The following is a 17,628-nucleotide window of genomic DNA, read 5'->3' on the forward strand; positions in this document are numbered from 1 at the left end:
ATCTGATTGTAACAGATAATAATCATGTTATTATAGGAGCTAATACATTATTTTTGGTTTGTATATATATATGCAGGTGAAAACCCAGGAAAAAATAGTTAGGATATTTGGCTAAGTTATAATTTTTGGGATGGGGGTGGGGTGTCTAGATCAATGTATGATAATTATGTTTTGCGTGTTTTACTTTCTGCAAGAAAGAGAACAGTAACACATTGATGGTATGTTGGTATTTCTTTTACTACACTCTTCTGTATTCTAATCTTCAACATCTAAACATGAACACATTTGAGAGATATTTAAGAGTTAAGGAATACAAGCTATCATACTTTAAAAAAAAGTGTAATTTATGGAGGATGTATTGTGACTTTGAATTATGATAATAGCATTTGTTTACTAAGACATTAATTTTGCAAAGCCCTTCTACTCTTAGTAATTCTGAGTCTAGAATTTATTTGCCAGCAAAGGTGATAAACAATTGTAGTGCCTAAACATATTCTAACATTTTATTTTCAGCAAGAAAACAAACTGTTGTTAAGTTTATTTTTTAAAACTTTTTCTTTTGTCAGATCTTTATTTAAAACCTTTTGCTTGGGTAATATTAGAGAAAATAATCCAGCACACAAATTACCAACGCATTTGATTATAGGTATTTGAAACTATTTTTTTTTAACACTATCATTTCCCTAAGAATAATATAGGAAAAAAAAAAAAAAGAACCATATCTGTATTTTCTCAAGAGCTGTCTGCATTCTCATGCATTTATCAAATGGTAGTTCTTCTGCATTTCTTTCTAAAACCAATGAAAGAAAATACATTTTATAAGAGAAAAATAAGGTTCAAGCTGTCAAATTTCAAAATAAATTTTGGAGGTGGTACTCAGTAACCATTCAGGAGTTAATCATATAAGCAGTCAGCTTGAGGTAGTTTTCCCTTGAGATGAATAATACTTGGCAGGTTTATTTCAGTTTTCTGCCTACAGGCCAACCATTCTGCCACTGGCCATTTGCCTTGATGTCTGTCATCTGGTTTTGATCTCTTCTCCATTAGTGTACAAAGTAGATCAAAACTAGGCAATAAGCCATTTGGACTCTGTAAGGTCAAACATTCTCACTGCAAAGGATATGAAGGCAACTGCTTGCAAATAATTTTGACAAAATGTGAGGGATTTTAGAACAAGTACATCTTCAACTGGATTTTAGCCATGAAAACACATAATCTCCACTATAGTATTGTGAAATTTGGAAATGGATACCTAACAGAAGGCTAAATGAGATTATGAGGAGACAACTGTTTGGCTCATTATAAAGTCAGATGTGTTCCATGGCATTTGAGTGGACAGCAGAGACCTGACGTTTGAGCATGGCTCATTAGAACTGAATTTGAGATGGACTTTTTACTTCATTTAAACATGTTAACCAACATACACAGGATTGTTCTAGAAAGTATCAGTGCCACTTTTCAAGTGCAAAAATTCCTGTTTGTGTTGAAATTAATTGAAAATCAAAACAGTAAATATTTCACTTTTCTATTTGTTCCGCATTGCTGCTATTGTGAACAAGAAAAAAAGCTACATATACCATGCCATCAGAGACAGGGGATATTAAAAGTTATTTAATTTTCCTCCTGTCATGCCATTTCTTTTCCTGTGTTTTCTTAGCAAGTACAATGTTTTTAATTGCAAAGTTCTATAATTAAATTATAACAGAAATGATGTCACACATATCCATGTATAATGCTGTAGAGGTCATAAAGTATGCTTTTATATTTTATATTCTAATTTGCATTATTGTGAAACTTTATATGCTGGACTATGACAGATTAATAGCCATTCTATAATTAGAGAAAAAAAGTTTCACTGGGATCAGAATTTCACCTAGGATTTATGCAATGTTGTATATCTCATTCAGATGATAAATACCACTTTGCAATGTGTTAAAAGTACTGTTTTCATGGAATGCCACTATAAAACTTTTTTTTAAAAAGGGAGAATCGTCACTGTACTAATGTCTAGTGACCTATAGCGGTGGAGACTGAAAGATTTGATTTGTAGTACCCTTTAGTAGTAAGTACCTGTTACCTATTAGAGATAGTATGCATCTTCAACTTCTACATACCACTCATCAAGATACAGCTCTGTCCTCTACAGAATGCAATCTTATCAAATGAGATAAGTTCAAAGGAAAGGTTCACTTTATGCCAAATCATAGAAAAAATAAGAACATAACATTTATTTTCTATACTGTTTTAAGCCTGTTTAAAGATTCATAATAGGAGAATTAGCAGTTTAAACATTGCTCATCAGATTGTGAATATTAAACCTTTAAAAATCAGTGGAATATTATATATATGGCAGATTTTGTATGTAATGAAATATTTGTCACACATGGCTTACATCGCTTTTTTTGTTTGTTTGTTCAAAGAAATTGAGCTGGGAAGTATTGGAAACAACTTTCATGATATTTACATAAATATTTACCCAGTCAGCTTCACTTCTGTCCCTGGAAAGGTGATGGACAATTTGTTCTGGATGCCATCTCCAAGCAATTGGAAGAGAAGAAGGTTGTCAGTAGTAGTCATCATGGATTCACTAAGGGGAAATCATATTTGACCAACCTGATAGCCTTCTGTGATGTCATCATTGTCTGGGAGAGCAGTGGATGTTGTGTACCTTGACTTCAGCAAGATATCTGACACTCTCTGGTCTCCAACATAACAGCATTCTTCTTATGAAACTTTGAAAATGTGGGCTAGAGGAACAGTGGAGTGGATTGACAACTTGCTAACTCAGAACTAGAAACTGATGTTACTCAAAACCAAGTTCTTTGTGAGCATTCTTATTAAATCCATGGATAAAAACTAGGCACAGTTATGTAACTAAATATTTAATCTGAAATTCATTAATTTCAAATACCACTGCATGTGTTGAGATGTGAATGAAATCTCTTCACAAATTCAATAATTGTGAGCAGAAAACCAATATTTCAAATGCATTTCAAGTTCTAGTATGTTGTGTGAAAGCAAATTCTGCAAAGAAACCATGAACTTGAGCAAAATTGCCTCTGCCTATAACATTAGCTTACAGGAAAAACTGTAATTCAAGAATTTATCCAACTGCCTTGTTAGAGCTCTAACTCAACTTTTTAGAGAACGTGAAGTTTTTCATTCAGAGAGCCCTACAAAAAGATGGCAGGTATGTTCTTTTCATTCTTTTGTGTCTACTAGCCTTGCTCATCTTGACATTTAAAGACTGTGAAATACTGTGTCATAGACTTGGAGTTTAAGTGGTACTGACAAGTACTAATGTGGAAGAACACTAGCTCTTAATTGAACTCAGAAAATAATCGCAAAAGTTACATATTAAAATAGAAAATAGAACTGCTACTAACAATAGCAATAATTTCTTCTGGCCTCAGCATCATGTGAGGCAAAGGACAAATCACAGTGCTTACTCATTTTCCATTGATATCCAGTAGTTTTCCAAAGTAACATAAATGAATATGATATTTGACAAAAGTTAAAGGGTGGTAAAGAAAAACTTCATAGAAAATTCTTCCAATTACAGACTGAAGAAAATAGCTCATATTAGAGGTTTTCATTTAGTGCTAAAACTAACTTAATGGTTGCAAGATCTTACTGAGCTTTTGCCTTAAAAATGTGTGAAATTGTCTGTGCTTGGAAGATTGTAGATCGTTAGGTTTTCACTTGGGAGGTAAAAACATAATCAAAATTACATCAAAAAAGAGTTCAATTTAAAACGTAAGATCAGCTCTCAAATATATTTTTTAATTATTTCAATGCTGCGCAGCAACATTGTGACAATTTCAGCAGTGACTGAAATTAATTTATCAAGATCCCACAAGAACTTGCAATCCATATAGAACAAGCAGCAAAAAGTTAGAACTAATAATTAGAGTTAGTAAGAAACAAATAGACTTCTGAGAGTGAGTTAACAATTTCTTATTACATAAGTACTCATAGCAAAATATATATTTAGACTGGTTCTCTTCTTCATAATGAACTTAGCTGTTTAGAAGAATAAACGTGAAAATGAGTAAAACTGATTTCTTATTTTTTTTCCCTCTAATCTCTACTTCTGAAGTTAAGAAATACTTAAGACCAGTAATTTTTCACTAATAGCTGTTTTTTGATTTGTATCATTCTTATAGTTAGCACTTCCAGTGTTGAAATCAATTCTGCAATACAATCTAAATATCATTAATTTCTCTTTTACAAATGTAAAATCAATTGAAATTGCTGTATTTTCTTCAGAAAAACCTTTTGTTGGAAACTTTAAAATCTCTTTCCTTTTTACTATCTTGTTATTAAAATCTTTTAAGTAAAATCAATTAAAAGTAAGTTTAGAAATTACCATAATTAAAGATTTTTTTCTTTATGGATAAAGTTTACTTATGCTTGCATATCTCCTAGATACTTAATTTGCCAGCTATTCTTTCATCTTTGATCAAGATTTTATGTTTTGAGAGAAAACCTTCAGTTTTTCACTTTATACAGTTAATATTTATTTTTCAAAACACAAAAACAAAGCTGCTACTACCATTGTTGAGAAACACCCAGTAATAATTAAGTGAAGATAAAAAGAAGAAAACATTTTATAAAACCTTAACAGAATTTATATTCTAGTATTATGTAATGTAGCTGCTTGACACTAAGCTATTATTTCTGCAGTGCTACTGCAGAGATCTGCAGGCACCATCCATTTTAATGGAAACTGGAGAATGAATCATTCTCAGGAACTTAAATGTAGTTTAGAGAAATCACTTAATGATTGTTGGACTGAAATAAAGTAACAAAAGATATTTATTCCAAGTCCAGAAAATAAGGCAAATATAGCCGTCAAAGGCAGTGCCCAATATAGTGCATAGTATTTTTCTCTATAATTTTTCGTTTTTCCAACTTTTTTTTTTTGTTAAAAAGAAAAGAAAATAATGAGGGCTGCTCCAAAAGTAATACTTTCTATTTTATTATGTTGACCACAACATCAGAGGCAGATATTGGTGGTATGGCAGAAGAGGTTGAACCTTCCAACAAATATCCTATTACATCTTGTTGCCACATGACATATGGCAGGAGGGGGCATTCTGACAAAATGATGTCTGACAGGTAAGTGCAGATGAAGCAAAGATGTGGCATTGAATTCCTCTATCCGAAAAAATTTCCTTCATTAGTATTTATTGATGTTTGCTGAATGTTTCTGGAGACAAAACTGTGGATGTGAGCACAGTGAAGCAGGGTTTTAGCAGAGTCAACAGAGACAGTATATCACCTCCGCTTGCACATGTATTTACAAGAGCAGAATGAAGGCTCTTGTTCATCACTGTTGAAAATGCATAGCTAATGGTGGTGACTATGTTGAAAAACTGTTTTGTAGCTGAGAATTTGCTCTATCAAATAGTGTTATTGTGCTCTTTGCAGCTGTTGTAGTTTCCATGGAAATAAATAAGATGTATTACTTTTGGACTTACCTACTTAGTATAGTTAAATCCATAAAAGCCGAGGAACGTATGCTATTTTGCTTTTCCTATGATGTTTTCACATAAGAGATCCTCCAGCACAAGTAACAGCTGAGGACTAGCTTTAGTATGTTGCAAATTAAGAACTGACTTCCTGTGCAGAAGGGAGAGACCATAGATTAATAATTTTGCAGTAAATAAAACTTTTCTCTCTGCTTTATCAGCAAGATGCCTTTGTTGTAAGTTCTTGGCATCTTTTCTGTCATGAATAACCCTACACTCATTTTTGTCCTATTTAATTGTCCATTCTGCCTTAAAACATAATCAGCATTAAACCAGCTGTGCAACCTTGAAAGAACACCATTTCAATAATACATTGATAAAAGGCAGCAAGCAGGCTATTAATTTTAATAGGAACCTTTCCTCCTGGCAATAAGCTGGACACAGTTCTAGAAGCTGTATCCATGTACTGCCAAACAGTAACATCCCTGGTGCATTCATTATGGGAACAGAGTCAATTCGTAGCCTGACACTGTGACTAGCTAGACAGCTGTCTTGGGCCAATAAGTCACCTTTGAGGTGTAGGCTTCCTTGCTAATACAGTCAAATGAGGGAATGTATGTGGTAAATAAGAGGAAGCTTACATGAATTTCAACATGTCATGTAAACTAAAAATCTGCAATTAGATAGCTGTAATTTAATGCTGTAAGTATTAAAACTCATATTCCATCCTGTCCAGAAACCTTAACTACTAAAGAAGACATAATTAATTAACACGTATCTCCTGATTCCCTAAGCTTGGTATATGGTTGGTATATGGCAGAAGTCCTAAATGAAATACATGGATTTGGACAAGAATTCATAAAATCAACTTTAATCTTCTCTGATGCTTAAAAAAAAATCTAGTCTGCAGTTGTCATACTGAGGTCAGGAACAGCATGCAACGTGTATTTTCTCAAGTAACCTGCCTCACCTGCTTATGTGTCACTGAAGTATTTATGCAGTGTGGTGATCATGTCACTCTTGACTGGTGAACACAGAACTTGCAGAAAGTGGTGCTGATCATGGATTCATAGAATGGCTTGGCTTGGAAAAGATGTTAAAAAACAACCATTTCCAATGCCCCTGCCCCCACTATGATTGCCAAAAAGCTGCCCAGGGCTCCAACCAGCCTTGTCTTGAATGCCTCCAGGATTGGAGCATCACTAATTTCTCTAGGCAATCTGTTCCAATACCTCAATATCCCCTCAGTGAAAAATTTGCTCCTAACATTTAATCTAAATCTTCTTTCTTTTAGTTGAAACTGTTCCCTTTTGTCCTACTGCTGTCAGAATCACAATGAGGTCTTCAGAGCTTTCTCTTCTCCAGGCTGAGAAGGCCTGGAGCACAGTACTCCAGCTGAGACCTCACAAGGGTATAGTAGAGAGGGATAATCACCTCCCACTCCCAGGATACAGTTCACATTGTGGTCTGCAGACAAAGACTACTGGCTCATCTTCAGCTTTTCATCTACCAGGAACTCCCAAGTCCTTCTACGAAGGGTTGATCTCAGTCAGTTTTCCTTTCAGTCTGTAAACATATCTGGGATTGCTGCAACCCAAGTGCAACATATTGCACTTGGCCTTGTTGAACCTCATTAGGTTTACATGGGCTTACTTTTCAAGCCTGTCCAGGTACCTTTGCATGGCATCTCCATGATATTCTATCTATTATATCTATACATATTCATAGGTATGATGATGTAAGATGTAAGCTCATCTGCCTGTTGTTTCCCAGGTCTATCTTTCTCCCCTTCTTAAAAATGGGAGTGATGTTTGTCTTTCTTCATTCACTGGGGACATCGCCTGACAGAGGTACTTGACTAATTTTACTTTTCAAAAACATGAAACCTACACCTCCTTCAAATGAACTCACAAGACTATCACAGAACAGAAAATTTACTGTTCAAGGAGATATTAGGGTCATCATATATTTAGAAAACATATTTCGATTTGGTATCTGAACTGTGACTAATACGTACAGCTTGTACTATTAACCTGCGAGAGTCATCCAGCTATAACACATACCAACAAATATTTGCTTAGGGTCCATGTAGCAGACTTTTTCTCAAATACTTAGAGGCAACAAAAGAAACTGCCCTCAGTTTTCTGTCAGATTCTGTTCATCACACATCCTCTGCTGGAAAAAGGACAGTATTGGGAAGAAGGCTAAAAGCCTAAAGTCTGGGGTTCAACTCTAGCTGATGGAAGGAAAATGTACTAAATCAAAGAATCACAGAATCATAGGGATTGGAAGGAACTTCTGAAGATCATCTAATACAACCCCCATGCTAAAGCAGGTTCCTGAGCTGCTGATCTGACTTGAGGCAAGAAAGGTTCAACAAGTATTGAAATTATTAAACTTCTTTCAGCAGATTTATTCTTTTTTTTCCCCTTCTTTGTTCCTCTGTAAGGCTTTATGTTATGAAAATACTGAAAAATGTACTGGAAGTGTTGGTAATGAAGTGTTAGCATGCATTGACTATACTTTGTAATGCTGCTTTAAAAATGTGAAAGTGTTGTGAGAATCCTTCTTTGTTTTTTGGCTCAAAGCTTGCTTCCTGAGGTATTTCTTATGATAAGACTCTGATTGATTTGTTGAGAAGCCAAATGATGGGTGCTACCATGTGACAATCAACATCACTTTGGGAACATTTGAAAGCCCCTTCCTCCAGAGCTGCTTGCCTCGGGAAGAGAGTGCTCAAGACTGTTTACTGGCGGAAGATCTGGCCTATGACTAAATAGCTCCAGCTTGGTATGGGAAAATTGGGGAATGATACCATCGTGTCCTGTGAAAAACAGGATGCAGGTGGGCATCCCTGCTCCCTCTTATCTTCTGGCAAGGCCCGGAAGGTGAGAACAAAGGAGTTTCTGCTGAGATCCCAGAGCCAGAAGCTGCCACTCCAAGGAGAGCTGACTCAACCACTTTGGATTTGAGCTGTCGCTCCAAAGGCAGCTGACTCGACCACTTTGAAAGCATTGAAAAGGGGCCATCATCGCCGTCGTTGTCGTGGTCGTTGCCGTCGTCGTCGTCAACAGAACAACAATGCCCGACGACTCACCACTACTGAAGATCAATGATTGAACTACGAACCACGCTGGATCAATGGTAGTGACTATCTCCCTCTTGCTTCCTATAGAGACTCCTTGTTTCTTCTTTTCTATCTTCCCCATTACCCTAATTCATAATAATGTCCGTCCTCCCTTTCCCCATCTCCCTAATTAAGATTTATAATAAACTGGTCGGACCAACATTTGAACCGTTGTTTCTTAATCTCACGCCGGGTATATAATATTAAAAGAACCTCATCTCCCTCCTATAAATCGGAGCAAGACAAGAGTACTAATGGAGACTGTATTATTTTGTCATGAAGATGATCATATAAGATCTGCAGATCTGCAAAAAGCGACTATGGTCTTTGCTGTATATGCCGTGATAAGCATACTCCTTAATACTATGTTTTTTCTTATTCTTTCCCTGCTCCCATGATGTCTCTCACCATGGGAATCTAAAGAAATATGTGGAGTCTCTGCCTCCAAAATATATTTCTATATTTCTTGGAAAAATAAAATGGATAAGAAATCTGTCAGAGAGTTTCAAGAGTCAGGTAAGACTAGAAGAACAAGAAATCTGACATAGTAATCACATGTTAAGTTATCTCTGTGCAACCTCATACAACAGCAGCCTTCCTTTGCACTTGGACGCAGTGTGCTGAATTATTGCAGTGCTTCTTTGATAGAAGGAGCATGTTGCCCAAATAAGGTGTGCATGCCCTGTTCATGGAGGAGTTCAAGACCAGGTTGGATAGAGACCTTGGCAGTCTGATCTAGTGCTTGGCAATCTTGCCCGTGATGGGGGGTTAGAATTTGATCTTTAAAGTCCCTTACAACCAAACAGTTCTGTGATTCATTGTGTGATTCATTCTATGATTCCATAGCTGCTATCAGGTTTCATTCTGGGATTCTATAATTCTTCTTACATAGCTTCTCGGCAGAATTAATTAATTCAAGAATAATTCCTTGATTTTACAATTTCTACTTCCAGTAGAATTTTTGGAAGTAGCTCAGATAGCTGTATAGTATGGCATTCTTTCATATAGCTATGCCTAGAGAGCTCCACCATTGTCAAACATGCAAGGATGTGTCTGAGCTATGTTTTTCTATGGGTACTGTTAAAATCTGATTCAGAATTTTACATCACATAATATGAAGACTGTAGTAATGGGGACTTCTAAGAACAAAGTTCAACCATAGATTGTGACTTTTTCTGCACAAAGCCTATACATTCATGTCTTCCAACCCAGGCTGTGAGATAATTCCTGAAATAAGCATTAGGAAGCTTGGATTTCTTTTAGTTAGTAAGCTTTGAATAAAATGTTTCAGTATGATGATATGTGATCATTATTTATTTATTTATTGTTATTCCAATAAATTAATAAAATGTTCTCAGTTTTATATCTAACTGAACATAAAGCTCAATTACTACATGTTCCTCATGTAGTATTCCACTCCGTGGAATTCCAAAGAGCACTGTTAAACTTCTCTGTACCCGAGGAAGAGTCATATCAACAGCATTTAGTATTCAAGTCATGTTTTGATAACTTGCCAAGTGTTTTAGCAATTGTACAAATACTTTAAAATGTAGAAATCCGCAATAATATATACAGAGAATATGGAATTCAAAATAGCTGACTGGGCACCTCCTTTGATTAGTTTTAAGGGTCTCTTCATCAAGGCAGAAAGAAAGCATTTCTGATGTAGTATAGCAAAATTAAAGAGCAGTCTTATTGTTACAGAGAAACCTAAAGCTTCTGAATTCTTTGCAGGAAGAAGAGTTTTATCCTAAGAAGACCAGCAATTGTGGAAAAGAATTTACGTGTGCAGCATTTCAAACTTAGGTCAAAAAGTAAATTTGTATGTTGCATTTGTTTATCTCTAGATTGCACTATGAGACTTTGTTTCAAAAGCCACTTCCGCACACATTGAGGCTATAGATGCAGGAGTGGAACTGAGTCATGTTGACCTTTCTGTATCCTTTCTGATATGGATGTGGTTCAAACACTGGGAGGGTACAACTACATATGCCATAAAGTTGAATGGAGTTGCTTGCACTTATGACTGATTTTCACCTCGTACACTCATAAGATAGATCTGTAGGTTGTTCTGAAAGTAGTGCTTCCTAATTTTTTCCATGCAAACTACAACAGATACAAAGAGAACAATAACACTATTTGATGGAGCAAATTCTCAACAACAGAATACAGTTTTTCAGAGCAGTCACCACTATTACCTATGCATTTTCACCAGTGATGAACAGCTGGCATGCTGCACTTGTAGAAATCTGCCAGAAAAGGTAACCCACTGCCACCACTCCTGAAATGCACCACCCACCATCTCATTGTGTTCACATCCATTATTTGGTCTCATAAACATTCATCAAACATCAATGAATGTCCATGTGTCCAGTTTTTTCAGGAAGGAGGAATTCAATAACACACTTTTGCTTCATAGTGACTTCCATGTCAGACTGTCCATCTGCTGGCATCTGTCACATGGCAACAAAATGTAATGGAATATTGGTGGGAAGGTTCAATCCATTCTGGCATAGTACCAACATACCCCTTTGATGCTGTAAGCCAAAATGGTACCATAGGAGGCGTTATTTTTGGAGAAGCCCTCATGCTTTTTTTCATATGCTAAATTCAGTTATTGAGGGAAGCAAGCATAAACTTCTTTACATGCTGTGTGAGTTTAATACATTTAACTTGAGAGTGTATAATAATGCTAATTTTGTCAATAAGAACCACTTCAGTCAGTATAGAAATACAGCCGCCTTTGGAATTCATTGTAACAGCTCTTTAACTGTATTGCAAAGAAGAAAAAGAAATTTTTTTTCTTATTCACAAAAGTAAAGATATCTCTCCAATCTACTAGAAACATCAGAACAAACTGTTTTTTAATTGAATATAATACTTCTCCTTGATTGCATGAATTTCAGTATATGGAAAATTTGAGATTCTCATTGACAACTGAGTTTCCACAGGCATTTAGATCTTTGTCTTTCGTGTTTTGCTCAAAGAACAAATAACCAAATTTAATTTAAATATATATATATATTATATTAATATTTGTCCTATTGTAGCTTATTATTTTTAATATTTGAGCTGGTATAACAGATACTGTCATGCTAATAACTATTGTTATAATTTATTAGTAAATATATTACTTTGAATTTTGATCCATTTTGTCTCAAAAAGAACTAACTACACCAAACAGAAAGCATTCTCTCCAAAAACGAATTTCAAAAAATCTGTTTAAAAGCAGTGCATAAATCTGTATTTGCAGATTAAGGCTACTTTTAGACTGAGTTTGAAAAGATTAGGAATATTTATTTTCATACAAGGAGTTTAATTTTTTTTTTTTTTAAGTTCTGGAAATGTTATAAGTTCTTCTAATTTTAGTATTTCTTGAAAATCTGAAATCTGTGCAGAATTATGAAATCTTGCTATTTCAATCTCATTGAATGGACCATCTGAAATTCTGTTCTTCTTCTTTCTTTTCTTCATGCTTGTATTCTGAGAATTACTAGGAAAGGATTTATAAAATTGCATACACAGTATGTATATGTCATTTAAACAAATGAAAGAAATGAAATCCTAACTAACAAATAAGAGATATGGAATTGAAGTGGTAATTCAGACAGAACACATATGAACATTGATGATTATTACTTCTCAGCCTGTTTTCCCAATCAGCACAGATTGCTTTCCTGAGTTTCTTAAGAAATTAAATTGCATTACTGAATTCAAAGTTCTCTCAAAATATTCCTAAGCAAGTAAAGACTTAATTAGTTGGAAAAACAAAACTTCAACCAACAACAAACAAACAAACAAGCAAACCCAATCCTACATAATCTTAAAATGGGATTTAGCTACAGAAACTAGCATTTTGTTCTGAACCACTAATGTACTCCTATAGTAGCAAGGTCCTTTGGTATTCAATTGATTCTTTTTGTTTGTTTTATGGTTTTGTTGCTGTTTTTACATAGACGATAAATACAGATACTGAGTCAAGTTTCTCTAATGAGATCCCTCCCAACTGTTATGAAACAGATGTCTAATGAAGTGAAAATTCTCATAAATATTAACCCAAGAAGAAACTGTTCAGAGAAGATGAAATACAATTCGATTTTTGAAAGCTAATTAGAAGCTTAGATTTCATTTATGACCGATTGTTAGGAGTGAGGGATCTAAAATCTTTCCATATCTTTTCTTGAACTTCTTAATATATTGTAATAAAAAAAATTTAACAAAATCATATATTTTTCAATTAATTACCAAACGGAAGAATAGAAAACATTATTATATCCTCAGATGTATTCTAATACCTCAGGCAAAAATAGCTCTGAATTCACCTGTGGCAGCAAAAGAATGGTAGTGAGAAGTGTTTTTATTAAGCTTCGTCAAGATCACTGTAAAATATTGCTATAAAATCTTGTCTAAAAGGAACTGTAGGAATAATAATATGTTAGAGTAATATTTAGAATTGTTGTTTTACTCATTATTATTCACTTATTTTAAAAATAATATTGTAAATTTGGAAAAAGAAATTTTGTTCAGCAATGGCATATCAAAATGGGTCTGAAACCTTCTATTTCCAAAAACAAAAGAGAGGCTACTTTTCTGTTCAGCAGACCTAACTCCCCCTGGATTCAAAATGCTATCTCCTTTCTTCATAACAGTTATTTTTATTAGTCCCCATTTAAACTATAGATTAAAAACAATAAAATAAACTTGATTCAACTGTTTATTCCATCAGTGCAATAATTAACTAAGCAATAATTGCAAGGCCCCAGGTTCTTTCTGATAAACTTATTCATTACAGATAGAGTCTACACATATAAATACAGGTGGAGAGAATTTGTGTAGGTATGAAAACAAATGGAAGCACTGTGAAACTGAATAGTGAAGTTCCTCAATACTGTTTTCATATAGTCATTTTATAGAGAAAAGTTATGTTGAATTGTGATTAATGCTTTCTATTGTATGTTAAAAAAAAAACACAGCTCAAAACATGTCTGTAACAGAATCAGCCATCAGTTTGTAGTTATGTCATGAGGCAGCTAGTTAATGTGTTATGGCTTTGTGACAAGTTGAAGAAAATAATTTTATAATATTATACTATGTATTATACCATATCATCTTTTTACTTTACATCCTTTCTACATTTTAAGAAAAGCTCACACTGAAGACTGGAGCTGAAGTTGCCAAAGCCGAAAGTTTTGTCAGTATTTCAAAGGGCAGAAGGATGCACTTTTACTGTTCTATAATGAAAAAAACTAATGTTTTTTTTTTTTTTAATTAATAAATAAGGTGCCTCTATTTTATGTCTGTCATTACTGTTTGTGAAGTATTTCAGAAAAGTGGGAACGGAATTTCAGACAGATCTTTGCCATCAATCAGCTAGACATAAAAGTACACAGAGCACTTTATTTTTCATTAATAAATTATTTTTTTGACCAAAGAAGACTAATGAAGACCATAGAAGATTAAACCTCCTTCTCTTGATGTAGTTAACTTAGTTATGCGCTAAAATTATATCTTTTCTCTGAGGCTTTCTGAATAATAATATTAAGCACAGTAAATTCATCTTTCAGGGGAGAAACTTTAAAACAAGTTTCAGTTTACTTCCCCACTCTTCAAAATGCTAATTAAAATTGAATTTTTCCTGAACCTCTGAGAAAATGTAGATAAAATTATGTAACTGAAAATTATACTCCTGCTATTTAATAAACCATTTCTCTGTTATATAGACAAGAAATTTATTTTTTAGAAAGGAAAAGGTCATATAATCTCATTACATTTTTATGTTTTTGACACCAGTGTGGATTTTTGTCATTGTTTCTTTGACTGTTTACTTTATACCTCTTTAATAGAAACTCCTCTGGCATTTTACTGGACCCTTTTCCCAACAGGCTGAAGTTCTCTTCCTTTTTAATTAAATTGACCTTTTGGTTCACTTGGCTGCTCACAAAATGATTGAGAAAGATTTTTCTTTTGGAAGAAAAAGTGAAAATGAGAATAGAGAGACTGAAAACAGTCATATGAAATATATATATATATATTTTTAATGCAGCAATCTCAGTATTGTATCTGCATAATCATTATGTTCATTGTCTCTAACATGAAGAAATAGTGGCCTCTGCAAATTTTGTGACATTTTAATGATGACAGGTTGTTTCATATCTTCTTGAATGGTTTTAAATTATTTGTGACTATTATTTTTTCCTACCCCAGAAGGATTTGCCTTTTTTACTTTGCCAAATTGCAAAGGGTAAACTTTAAGTAACTATCTTCTATTACATAACATGTACGTCTCTTCATTCTATCATATTTGAATATATCAATACATCAATAAGTTGACAGGAAACATTATTAAAGTTATATTATCTATGTTAAGAATTAAAATCAATGGATTTTATTTGAATCTAAAAATAAATACACATCATTCAACTAGATTAGAATCAAATAACAGTACTCTATGTAGGCTTAAATAATTGTTTTGAAAGTTTAAGGGATCCCTATTTTTACCATGAAGACAGCAATGAGCAAAATACACATATTTTCATTTGCTAAAGAAATTGTAGTTTCTTTAAGTGTAAAAAAGTGTAAAAAAGTGTAAAAAACTGTGCTCTTATCCTGATATCTGAAGGGATCACAAGGAATTTGTACCTGATCTCCTCAGTTAGTTTAATTTTCTATACATGAATATTGGGACAAAAGGGATTTATTCCCAATCAGGATGTGTAGCACAGAATTTCTGTTCCAAAATGAAAAACACCTGAATCTCAAATGCAAGTTACACAATTGAAATGAACTTAATCCGTAAAAGCTTTAGACTTCTCATGAGCCTGACCAAAAGATTGACATAAACAAAAAGCTTCAAAACAATTTAAAAATAAACAAAAAAAAAAACAAAAAACCAAAACACCCAATACAACTGGAAAAAACACCCTTTTTTTGTACTTCTCCATAGGACCAGAAAAATCAATCAATTTTCCTCAACTGAAAGAGTTGAGTTTTCTTCTTTTCAGCTTGATAGATTTTCAAGAAAGGAGAATGGGAGGAACAGCGATCCAGCTAAACACTGACTTACCAAAGTAGGCTGACCTCCTTCCATAACAGCCTGTTTCTTCATTAGCAATACACAAGTTTTCAGCCAGGTCAGAAACTGTCCAGGTGCAAGATCCTCAGCTATCATTATTGAACTGAAATTAATAAAAATTTCAGGTTTTACATCTCCTCTTGCTGCTATCTACTAGAGGCAGTAATTAATTTTGAGAAATGTTATTTTTGGAGTAGTAGAATCACCATCTACCTGTACTACTTTTTGTTTGTTTGTTTGTGTTCCTTCTGTTTCTGTAAATCCACATTTTGTTCATATAATCATCAATGATCGATTTCCTTCAAAGAAAAATTATGGATCTAGTTGTAAGCACTTAGATTAATATCTGAATTCTACTACACCCTTTTCAAGATATTTACTCCTTAATCCATTTTAAAGTATTGTTATTTCCAGGGCTATGCCTAGTGGAATTCAGTTCCATAATCATCTAAAATTCCTAATATCAAGTTTCATCGTTACTATCTCAAACAAATCAGAAAGATTCTCACTCACCTGTGTCTTAGCCTTTTTGCCCTACTCCTGAACCAGTTTCTTGGTAAAATCATGACACTAAGTTTTAGTTATTCAGATAGAATTTTCCATAAAATAAACTTTAACAACTTTAAGAATTGTACTTAACACCTTAGATTTAAGCTTTAATCCCAACTGCTGTTAATCAGTTACTTAGCTACAGATGGAGAAATAATTAATCCAACATTAGTTTATTTATTATTTCAGGGTAGGATTTAGATACTACCATAATAATTTTTTTTAGTTTTAATTATGATTAATTAATTTTAGAAGAATTTTAGAGAGTTTATTTTTTTATATGTTGTTAGTTTATATGTTTTTATATGTTGCTTTAGAAAACATTTATAAAAAAATTTGAGAATGCAAAGCAATGTATTTTATTTAATTTCACTGTGGGGGAAGAGAAGAAAAACTCAATTCTTTTAATGATTAGATAGGTATAATTGGTTAATATATCTTTGGAAGAAATCTTTCTTTCTATTATTCTCGTTGCAGTTTTGAAAGACTGCTGTTATACTGTGTGAGGGAAAAAATGTGAAAATTATCTTTTTTATTTGTAACATCTTCACAAGTTACACTTCCTGTGCAATTTCCTGAACTTTAGCATGATCTTGCTATATCATTTTATTTACCCATTATTAGGCAATGAATCAGAAGATTACTTGGAATTAACCTATTTTTAAAATGGAATTCAATTATGTCTCTTTACTATTGGTATTTGGCTGCATTTACTCAAATTCTGTAATCTGTTCCAGACACTTCAAACTACTAATGCAGAAAAAAGGGTGGAATCACTTTAAGGGCTAAGTAAATCTTTTGTTGAAGCATCAGCCTTACTGTGCCCTAAACTTTTAAGACTAGCTTAATCCCATTTAGCATTAAGCATCTAAATATACATGCTAACTCAGAGTTGAAGTTGCCTCGGACTTCTTCCATAGTCAAAAGGAAAAATATAGAGATCCTGAAAAGATAAAGACAAAGAGCAATTTATCCCATTGAGGACATGATTATCAATTTGCCATTAATTTGCTAGTTTTTTTCAGTTGACCAAATAGAGTTCATGTAAATAAGTTTCTCATGTTATGCCTGTAATGAATGAGGATGAATTCATATGAAGTATTAATGACAGTGATGGGAGATGGACTAGTACAGTTCTGCTTTGCCAAAACATAGGGCCATATGCCAATCATCAAGTTTAGCATGACCAGGAAGCAGCAATGTTTCTGAATAGGCTAAAGGGCTACAAGGATGGAGAAGGATCTAGAAAGGAAGACATATTAGGGGTGGCTGAAATATCTTGGTTTGTTCAGCCAGGAGGAAACTGAGGGTAGATCTCATCACGTTTTACAACTTCCTCACAAGGGGAAGCAGAGGGGCAGGAGCTGATCTCCTCTCTCTGGTGACAATGATAGGACCCAAGGGAA

Source organism: Meleagris gallopavo, chromosome 1, assembly GCF_000146605.3.
Source record: "Meleagris gallopavo isolate NT-WF06-2002-E0010 breed Aviagen turkey brand Nicholas breeding stock chromosome 1, Turkey_5.1, whole genome shotgun sequence".
NCBI classification, from domain to species: Eukaryota; Metazoa; Chordata; class Aves; order Galliformes; family Phasianidae; genus Meleagris; species Meleagris gallopavo.